The sequence below is a fragment of the Cricetulus griseus genome, chromosome 4 (assembly GCF_003668045.3).
Source record: "Cricetulus griseus strain 17A/GY chromosome 4, alternate assembly CriGri-PICRH-1.0, whole genome shotgun sequence".
Lineage (NCBI taxonomy): Eukaryota > Metazoa > Chordata > Mammalia > Rodentia > Cricetidae > Cricetulus > Cricetulus griseus.
The window spans coordinates 188,176,529-188,187,577 of record NC_048597.1 but is presented as its reverse complement, the minus strand read 5'-3'; positions in this window follow the sequence as shown (position 1 = coordinate 188,187,577).

Genomic DNA, 11,049 nt, shown 5'->3' with positions numbered 1-11,049 from the left:
AGACACCAGAATCAAATATTTTCTTTATAAGAGTTTCTTGGTCATGGTGTCTTTTCACAGCAATAGAAACCCTAACTAAGACAGAAGTTGGTACTGGGGACTGGGATATTGCTGTAATAGGTTGGACCATGTTTTTGTTTGGAGAAACATGGACTTTGGAACTGTAGATTAGAAAAGCAGTTGGACATTTTAAATGCTGCTGAATGGGCCCATACAAGTAGGAACACAGAAGACAGTCTGGTGCTAACTGAAGAGGTTTCAGAGATTTTTGTATGTTGTGTAGAGATTGATCATGTGATATTTTGGTGAGGAAGGTGGCTGCCTTTTGCACTTCCCTTAAGAGTGTGCCTGAGTTCAGTTCAGTGATTAGCTGTGGGTGTCTGCTACTACTTCCACCAGCTGCTGGATGAAGGCTATAGGATGGCATATAAGTCAGTCATCAATCTCCTTATCAGGGGAGGACATTTAAGGCAGCCTGTCCTCTGTTGTTCAGATTGTTAGTTGGTGTCATCTTTGTAGATCTCCAGACATTTCCTTAGTGCCTGATTTCTCTTTAAACCTAAAATGTCTCCCTCTATTATGGTATCTCTTATCTTGTTTTCTTCTATTCTTCCCCCAAGTCAACCTTTCTGTTCCCTCATGTCCTCCTCACCCCTCCTCTTCTCCCCTTTTCATTCTCCTAGCTCCCTCTCCCCTCCCCCATGCTCCCAATTTGCTCAGGAGATCTTGTCCCTTTCCTCTTCTCTGGGGGACCATGTATGTATCTCTTACAGTCCTCCTAGCTTCTCTGGAGGTATGGATTATAGGCTGGTAATCTTTTGCTCTATATCTAGGATCCATACATGAGTGAGTACATACCCTGTTTGTCTTTTTGTGATTGGGTTACCTCACTCAGAATGTTTTCTTCTAGTTCCATCCATTTGCCTGGGAATTTCAAGATTCCGTTGTTTTTTTTTCTGTTGAGTAGTACTCCATTGTGTAAATGAACATTTTCTCTATCCATTCTTCAGTTGAGGGGCATCTAGGATGCTTCCAGGTTCTGGCTATTACAAATAATGCTGTTATGAACATCCTTGAACAGATGTCCTTGTTGTATGAATGTGCTTCTTTTGGGTATATGCCTGAACTGGAATCCAGTTTCAGAGAAGGAGGAGTGATGAGCAAAGGGGTCAAGACCAGGTTGGTGAAACCCACAGAAACAGCAGACCTGAACAATGGGAATCTCTTGGTCCCCAGACTGATAGCTGGGAAACCAGCATGGGACTGATCCAAACCCCAGGAATGTGGGTGTTAGTGAGGAGACATCAGAAGTCTATGGTGCCTCCTGTAGTAGATCTGTACTTATCCCTAGCATAGGTGTGGACTTTGGGAGTCCATTCCACATAGAGAGATACTCCCTGAGCCACGACACACGGGATGGGCCTAGGTCCTATCCCAAAGGATATGACAGACTTTTAAGACCCCCTATGGAAGGTCTCACCATCCCTCGGGAGCAGAAAGGGTATGTGATAGGTAGGGCTTCAGTTGGGGGGGGTAGTAGGGGAGGAGGGGAGGCAGAGGGTACTGGGATTGACATGTAAAACAATCTTGTTTCTAATTCAAATAACAAAATGGGGAAAAATCTTAAAAAAAAAAAGAGTGTGCCTGAGGCTTAAAGTGAAGTTTTGGATTAATTCTTTTGGAGGAAGAAATTTCAAAACAGCCTAGTGTGGATTCTATTGTGTAGTTACTAGTGTTCATACTTAAAATATTTATAATGAAAAGGAGTAAGTTGAATAGGGTAAATTGCAAAATGTAAAGTTTGAGGAGGAAAAAAAGAACACTAGGAAGTGGAATGGAATCCTATATTGAAGGAGATAAAAGGATTAAGAAATGAATAAAGGGAGTGGGGAGCTCAGTGTAAGCTCCCACCCAGCTTAGTTTCCAGCTTGTGGAATGAAACTAAAGAAAAGCTGAGCGCTGGGTGTGGCAGAGCACACCTTTAATACTAGCACTGAGAATGCACAGGCTGGTAGATATCTGAGTTTGAGGCCAGCCTCTTGTAGAGGTGCAGTTTCAGGACAGCCAAGCCTAGGTAGGTAAGAAAGAAAAGCTGTTGAAGGCCATGTTCCAGCCCCAGTAGGCAGCAGAACTTGGCAGCTTTGGTCACATGGTCCTGGGTTTAGAGTTCTGGATAGAAAAAAAGAGTTACTGAAATAAAGATACTGAGGTTAGGCATGGGTCAGCGGTGTCCCTGAATGGAGGCCGAGAGAGACCATTGGATGAAGCCGTAAAGTAGAAGCCTAGGGATTGCTTTAGAGACTCCAAGATGTTAGAGATGCCAGAATCATGGGAAACCTACCTAGGAGAACTGCTAGCAGGGAGTGGAATGAGCCTAGTAGAAGTGTTTTGTGGTCAGCAAAGATGAATGGAGTTGGATATCTAAAGAGTGTTTCTGTAGGGGATATTGCAGCCGTGCCTGCTTAGTGGCTGGCTACAGGTGTGCCTGACCATACCTGCAAGGGTGTGGTCAGGGTGATGTAGGGAAAGTTTAAGAGTGAGGGATGCTTATGTGATGGCCCTACTTTCGCTTTCATCTTTGGCTTGCTGTACTTACTGCTGCCCTGCCGGCTAGTTAAGTCACTCTGTAAGTAAGGCTTTTCCCCATTAAATTCCCTCCATATTGGTAATTTCCCACATTATCTGGTTGTCAGAAGCTGGATCTTGTAAACCTAGGCCCCATTTGGGAGAGCCTGATTGTCCCACCGAGATGGCAGACTAGGCCGGGAAAGTGCTTCCTCTCTCCACAGGTGCTCCCTGGCTTGCAGCCAACCCGCCCAGTCACACAAGCATGTTCCTGTTGCCACTGAGCTGCTCAGAACAGTCCGCCCAGCTGGGAGAGTTCTCCAGACCTCCCACGGTTTTACTGTCGCAGATTCTAGCTGCACTCACACGGGGCGGGGCTTGGACTTTGGCCTACCCATGCCTGGAGGCCTCCTGCCCTTGAGTCGAGTAGGCCTTGGGAGTAGGCCTCGGTTTTCAGCAGGGTCCACGGCTTCCCCTGGCCACGGCGGCTGTAGAGCCCACGTCTCTTTTAGTGGTTGTGGCTGCAAGGCGGTACACTTCCAGCTAAGCACAGCCACCTGTGTGACTTCAGCTCTGCCACCAATACAGCCATCTTGCCTGCCTGACTGCTGCCAAACGCTGCATGGACTAACTGTACACCCTCGCCACCTTCTGGTCAAAGATAGTTTCTGCATCTGGAGTAGAAATCAGGTAAAATCATGGTGGAATAGTTATCATTTGCCAAAATTGGTAATAATTTTGCTTATTACATGAATTCAATGTTTGAGGGGGACAGTAATCTGCCAATTACCTGCCTATATGCAGTAATGGCAGTTAGCTTGCTGGTACAAATAACATTACTAGCCAGAGATTTCAGGAACAGGGACAAAAATAACCTCACCATCTGCTTGCAGGAAATAACAGCTTTATGCAATGAGGTTTTGGAGAACAAATTAGGTCAGGCCACAATTGTGCAGCAAGTGGAACAGAAATTGGATGATAAGCTTGGCTCTATGTCCAATACGCTAAAGACAGAGCTGTCTGTTACCTAAGATGAGATGCAGCATATTTATGATAAGATAAACACAGAGAGATCCTCCATGTCTGAGGCCTTAGAGGCTAGGCTGTCAGAGGACCGTGATGAACTAAAGAATATCTGTAACCAGCTAGAAACTCAGATCGGCTCTGTGACCCAGAAACTAGATTCAAAGTTGCAAAATACCTAGGATAGGGTTAAAGAATTAGACAATTCCATTCAATCAATTATTGAAGCATCTAAGGTAGCATATCACAAATTTGAGTCTAGATTCAAATGCTTGGAAGATAATTTACAGAACAGCGCTGACACATTAGATAGGTCAATATGGTCAATTGCTGTGGACTCAAAATCAGCAAATCATGACCTCGAATCTAGATTCCAATACCTAGAAGGCAGTTTCCATACCATCCATATGCTGTCTAAGGACAAACATATTAAAGACCTAGACAAACGTGTAGAGTAGTGGTTAGAGCAATTTACAGATTCACTAACATGCTTGGAATCTTTTATGATGCAGGAAATTGAACTTTTCATGAGGATATCATTACTAGGCTTAAAGATCATTGGGATGCCTCAGAGGTGGAATCATTCCAATCAGAGGCACCTACTCCACCCAGGTATCATGACTATTCTTCTAAGGTTGTTATTCGTACGCCATTATTCTACCCAGCTACCATGGTAGAAAAGCCAGGTTTTAAGAAATACCCTCAGGGACAGGTGGCTTATGTATGGCAACCTATACAGCTGAAGGATCTTAAGGATATTAAAGAATCAGTTGTCTCATATGGTCTCCATAGCCCATATGTAAAACAGCTATTACATTCATGGGCAACCTTTTACAGTGTGACACCCACAGATTGGGAACGATTGGTAGCAGCTGTACTTGAGAATTCATGCCAAATCCAGTGGAAGGGACATGTAAGGAAACCCGTTAAGGATGGGAAACCCTGGACGGGACACAAGAAGGCCCCCACATCGAGAAAGGTCCGGTCGTTCCCAGTAGCAGTGGAAGACAAACTCTCACAGGATAAATAGATAGTTCTTTGCCTATTTTGAAAAATAATACTGCTCTAGATGTTAGTTTGGATAGTGTTGAAGAATCTAATGTGAATGGACACGATGAGAAACACATATTTTGGCAAACTTCTATTAATGATAAAAGGCCTCAGTTGAAAGTGAGAATTAATAATAAAATTATTACTGGCTTAGTAGACATAGGGGCAGATGTGACTATTATTACCCCAAAGTCCTGCCCACAGAGATGGCCTCTTAGAGAGGCGAATATACAATTTTTAAGAATTGTAACTCTATCTAGGGTTCGACAGAGTGTTCACTCAGTGGCCTGCATTGGACCGGAAGGACAGAAAGAGAGACTGAAACCATATGTGACAGATATAGCTATAAATCTCTGGGGCTGTGATCTCTTACAGCAATGAAAATACTCAGATTAATATTCCTCCAGTGTTGGATACAAATTATGTAAATCTTTGGATAGTAGAAAAGATCTGGTAAGATGCTATGGAAAACAGTTACCAACTTTCCAGGCTGTACAGAAACTAGGTACAAATGATAGACCTTCAGAGGAGCCAAAGGCCCTGCCATTGAAATGGCTTACAGATGAACCTGTTTGGGTAGGACAATGGATTATAACCTCTGAGGAGCTAGAGGCTTTAGAAGACTAGTTCAGGAACAGCTAGGGGCTGGACATATAGAAGAATCTACCAGCCCTTGGAATTTACCTGTATTTGTTATCAAAAAGAAGTCAGGTAAGTAGAGAATGCTGACAGACCTGAGAGCCATAAATAAGGTAATTCTACCAATGTCTCTGCAGCCTGGAATGCCGTTGCCTTCCTTGATACCTAAAGGATGGCCGATCATAGTCATTGATCTGAAAGACTGTTTTCACAATACCATTACAGGAAAATGATGCAGAAAAATTTGCATTTACTATACCAACTCTTAATAATTCACAGTCAGTTAGGAGATATCAGTGGAGGGTTTTGCCACAAGGAATGATAAATAGTCTACTTTGTGTCAGCACTTTGTAAAGCAACCTTTGGAAATAATTCATTAGAAATTTTCACAATCTCTTGTTTATCATTACATGGAAGACATTCTTTGATCAGATTCTAATAAGGAAACTTTGGAATGTATGTTTGAAATGGTGAAGGAAGTTCTGCCTCATTGGTGGTTACAGATTGCCCCAGAAAAGATACAAAGAGGAGATTCTATTAACTATTTAGGTTACAAGATAGATTTACAAAGAATCAGGCTACAGAAGGTACAAATTAGAGATTGTTATCAAACACTTAATTCTCTTCAGAAATTATTAGAGGAAATTTCTCAACTACAGACATTTATTGGGGTAGAAGGACATTACTTAAAGCATCTAAAATTGGCCCTTAAAGGTGATAAGGACCTAAACAGTCTGAGAATACTATCCACCAAGGCAGAAAAAGAATTACAATGGGTAGAAAACAGAATATTGGATGCACATGTAGATCAGATAAACCTTCATTTAGACTGTATTCTGGTTATCTTGCCATCCAGAGAATACACTTCTGGCATTCCGATGCAGAGGGAAGACACTATATTGGAGTGGATATTTCTGCCACATAAACAGAATAAAAAGTTAAAGACATATATAGAAAAAGATTTCTGATTTGATTCTAAAGGGCAAATTAAGACTCCAACAACTGACTGGAAAATATCCAGCAGAAATTATAGTACCTTTAACTAATGAGGAAATTTCTTCCTTGTGGAAGGATAATGAATATTAGCAAATAGCTCTTACTGACTTTTTGGTAACGATTAGCAACAATTATCCTAAAACTGACAGAATTAAATTCATAAAAAAGACAGCCTGGATTCTTCCACATATTGTAAGAGAAACTCCCATTTCTGGAATTCTTTCTTACCTTCTATACAGATGCCAACAAATCAGGTAGGGCAGGTTATAAAGCAAATGAGGTAAGTAAAGTAGTTCAAAGTCCATATGCATCTGTACAGAAGGCAGAATTACATGCAATTCTCATGGCACTCATAGATTTTTCAGAGCCTCTTAATATAGTTACTGATTCTCAATATGGAGAAAGAGTCATGTTACACATTGAGACTGCAGAATTCATTCCTGATAATACAGAATTAACTTCACTGTTTATACAATTACACAAAACAATCAGAAACAGAAGTAATTCTATATACATTACACATATCAGATCCCATATGGGTCTGCCAGGCCCACTAGCACAAGGCAATGATGAGATTGATCATTTATTAATTGGAAGTGTACTAGAAGCCTCAGAATTTCAGAAGAAACATCATGTAAATAACAAAAGTTTGAAAAAGGACGTCTCCATTACTTGGCAACAAGCCAAGGAGATAGTGAGAAACTGTCCTACTTGTTCTTTTTATAACCTAACTCCATTGCCAGCAGGCTGTAACCTAAGGGCATTGGAGAAATGAGGTTTGACAGATGGATGTCTTTCACTTTGCAGAATTTGGAAATTTGGAATATGTGCATCATACTATAGACACATTCTCAGGGTTCCAATGGGCTATTGCTCTTAACTCTGAAAAAGCTGATTCTGTTATTACACATCTGCTAGAGTGATGGCAGTTATGGGTATACCTGCACAAATAAAAACTGACAATGCTCCGGCATATGTCTCCACAAAATTGGAATAGTTTTTCAAATATTATAACATAAAGCATGTCACTGGTATATCACACAATCCTACGGGTCTAGCAGTGGTTGAGAGATCTAATAGGACACTAAAGGAGATGCGTGGAAGACTAAACCCCCCAAACATAGGTTGCATAATGCTTTATTAACACTAAACTTTCTTAATGCCAATGAGAAAGGACAAACAGCTGCAGAATGACACTGGACAACGGAAAAAACTGCTGAATTGAATCAGCCAGTATAATTCAAAGATGTACTAACCTCTATATGGATACCAGGACATGTGTTAAGATGGGGTAGGGGTTTTGCATTGGTTTCCACAGGAGAAGAAAAACTTTGGATACCATCAAAGTTGATCAAGATTTGAGTTGAAAAGGAAAAACATCTCGACGAGGAGAAATGACAGGTATTCTACTAAGGTATATCTCATAAACTAAATAGAAACCCCCCAAAGGAAAGGGAAGTGTTTTGCTTTTATCTTCACAGGAAAACTCATCTCCATAAGACAAAGGATACTACATGGGTAGATACTTAAGAAGAGAAAGTAGCTATAACCATCAAACAAAACGAACGTGCCATATAGTAAACTTTACAGTTTACAGCTATCTCTTGGAGAACTCTATTTCTCTTTATTTCCTAGTCCCTATGCAATTAAACCAATGCTGGATTTAGACGTGGATTTGGTTTTCCTCCTCTAAAATCCAAGCACGTTGTTTAACTAAACTTTAGAGTTTATGTATTTTATCAAGAAGCCAATTGATGTAATACAGAATAAGAGAAGAATTTGGGGACTGTCTTTGTCTTTTCTTGGCTCTTTCTTTCAAGGTGTACATCCTGTCATACTCGTTATTCTCCCATGGTTGCCTTTTCCAGTATGCATACTTACACAAGCAAACATTTTTCTGCTAATATTTGTGTTGGAGTCTCACACAGCTAATGAAGACCTGCCTGACAGCAATCCATAGATGCCCTAGAAAGAAAATGGGCCACACCTCCTTGACTGCACTGGATCCAACTTGCTCCATTTCAACTGACATTCTTGCCAGAGCTTTGGGTACTGACTTCAATCAAGTTGAAGATTTCAAGAGACATCTTCAATGAAGTGAATCCCATCTAATGTGGACTGGATACAATCCATTCATGACTTTCACTATACTAACATTTTCTTCCTACAGGACACCAGAAGGCTATTGCTGTCCCATTTCAGCAGTAAGGAACTTGGAAGATGCTATGACCCTTTCCCCCCATTGTTGTCACTTAGGATAGTGTATATACCTAGTTAGGGATAGCTTCCTATTGTTTATGGTTGGGATTGGAAGGAGGTGTTCAGGCTTGTTCACCTCTTTCAGATGACTTTAGGGTTTAGTTAAAATAGACATAGTTAGGATGTGACATAAGCAGATTGCTGTATGTTCTTATACTTCACCCTTATGATTGTTAATTTTGGATACTTTACACTGTTAAGTTTTAATTCTCTTTTAAGCTAAAAGGGGAATTGTAGGGGATGCTGTAGCCACGCCTGTGAGTGTGTGGTCAGAGTGACGTAGGGAAAGTTTAACAGTGAGGGATGTTCACGTGATGGCCTTGCTTTCACTTTCATCTTCTACTTGCTGTACTTACTGCTGCCCTGCTGTCTGGCTAGGTCACTCTGTAAGTAAGGCTTTTCTCTATTGAACTCACTTGTATTTTTACTTGGCTCCATATTGGTAATTTCCCATATTACGTTTCAACATGAGACATGAAGATGCAGAGTTTGGAATTTGCCCAGCTGATTTTTAGTCTTGCTTTGATCAATTATTTCCTCACCGTGCTTCCTTCCCTATGTTTTAGAATGGTAATATATATAATATTGTGCCATTTTATACTTTGGAAGTATGTGATCTGTGTTTTGATTTTAGTTTTTATAGAGGATTACAGTTCAGAGATTGCATGAATCTCAAAGAGTCTTTGAACTTTGGACTTTTAAACATTGTTGAACTGTAGGCTATGGGGACTTTTGAATTGGACTAAATGCATTTTGCATTATGATATGACTAAAAGCCTTTGGGGACCTGGGAGTGGAATGTGGCAGTTTGAATATTATTGGTTTCCATAATCTCATAGGGAGTGGCACTTTTAGAAGGTGTGACTTTGTTGGAGTGGGTATGGCCTTGTTGGAGGAAGTGTGTCACTGTGGAGGCAGGCTTTGAAATTTCCTATGCTCAGGATATTGCCCTATTTCTCCAGTACCACATCTGCCTGCCTGTAACCGTATTCCTGGACATCATGATACTGGACTGAATCTCTGAAACTATAAGTGAGCCACCAGAATCAAATGTTTCCTTTGTAAGAGTTGCCTTGTTCATGGTGTCTCTTCACAGCAATAGAAATCCCAACTAAGGCAGTGGCTTAAGCCATACTTGTTAGGATGGCTATGATCAAAAGGACAAAAAAAATTAGCAAGTATTCATGTGGATATGGGCAAAAATTAACAAATATTCATGTTGATATGGAGAAAAGAGAAACTTTGGTAGAAGCGCAAACAACATGGAGGGAAACAATGTGGAGGTCCTTCAACATGAAAATAAAACTATCAGATTGTCTGCCTCATACCAAGGTGTGTGTGTATGTATGATATGTATACAAAGACTGTATTTGGGTATATGCACAAAGGGCATAAGATGGGTATGCTTAAGAGATACCAAGATTTAGAGTTAGCAAGTGAAAAGTTGAGGAACATTGAGAGGATTAATTCCTATTAATTCCTCATCCCAAATTTCTGTTCTGTGGTAGAAGTAGGACTTGTCCCCTCCCCATTTTTTGAGGCGTGTTCTCATCTGTCCCAGACTCACTATGTAGTTCAGGATGGCCTTGAACTCTTGATGCAAGAGCCTCCATGTCCTGAGTTCTGAGTGATTGGGTTCTAGTGATAGTACCAAGGACCTCATAGTAGGGAAGTTTGGTTACTTAGTACAAGGCAAAAGCTGGAATCATCAGCTACTGGACAGGAGATAGGGTAGTCATACCCAAGGTGGTTAAGAATCTTTGCAACATATTGAAAGAATTACATTTCTTTTTACCCTAAGAGTTGACTACTTAAAGGAAATGACATAATGAAGAAGGGAATGAATAGGATAAATGTCAGGGAATATATAGATGAAGGGTCTAAGTTATGAAATAGCCATGGAGAAGAAAACCCTTGTTTTATAGGAAAATAATTGAGTGATATAAAAATAAATGGTGGTCCCCAGGCTATAGAACCAGCAAATTGCTTGGGGACAGAATCCCAGTTTTCTGACTGCTAAGGAAGATTCTTTTCAACAGTCCACTCAGCCACTGTTGCTGAATCATTACCTGCTGGTTATTTATCCCACATCCAAGGGCAGTTACTGTAGTTAATGAATAAATACAGCCTGGCAAGACCCATTGTAAACACATAGCTTCACTGACTACTAGACATCTTGACCTCTGAGTGTCCCCTATAGCTCCCTCCCCCACAGCTGCATTTCAGGCAGACCTGACTTTTATGGCTACAAATGCTTCCCAGAATGTACAGTTTTCCTTGATGCTGGATAGAGACTCAGGTGGGGAGAAGTAAGGTCACCCTTGGAGCATTCTTGCTGAATAGGGCTTTGGCATGTCTAAAAATTAAAATGCTTGTGGTAGGTAAATGAGGTGCAGATGGGAAACGAAGCCAGTGCGTGAGTGTCTGATACATAGGAGCTGCTGTCAATGGGACAGATCTTAGGAGGTGACATTGGGAGAGCTTGCATTTAGTCATCATGCAAGTAGGTGAAATGAG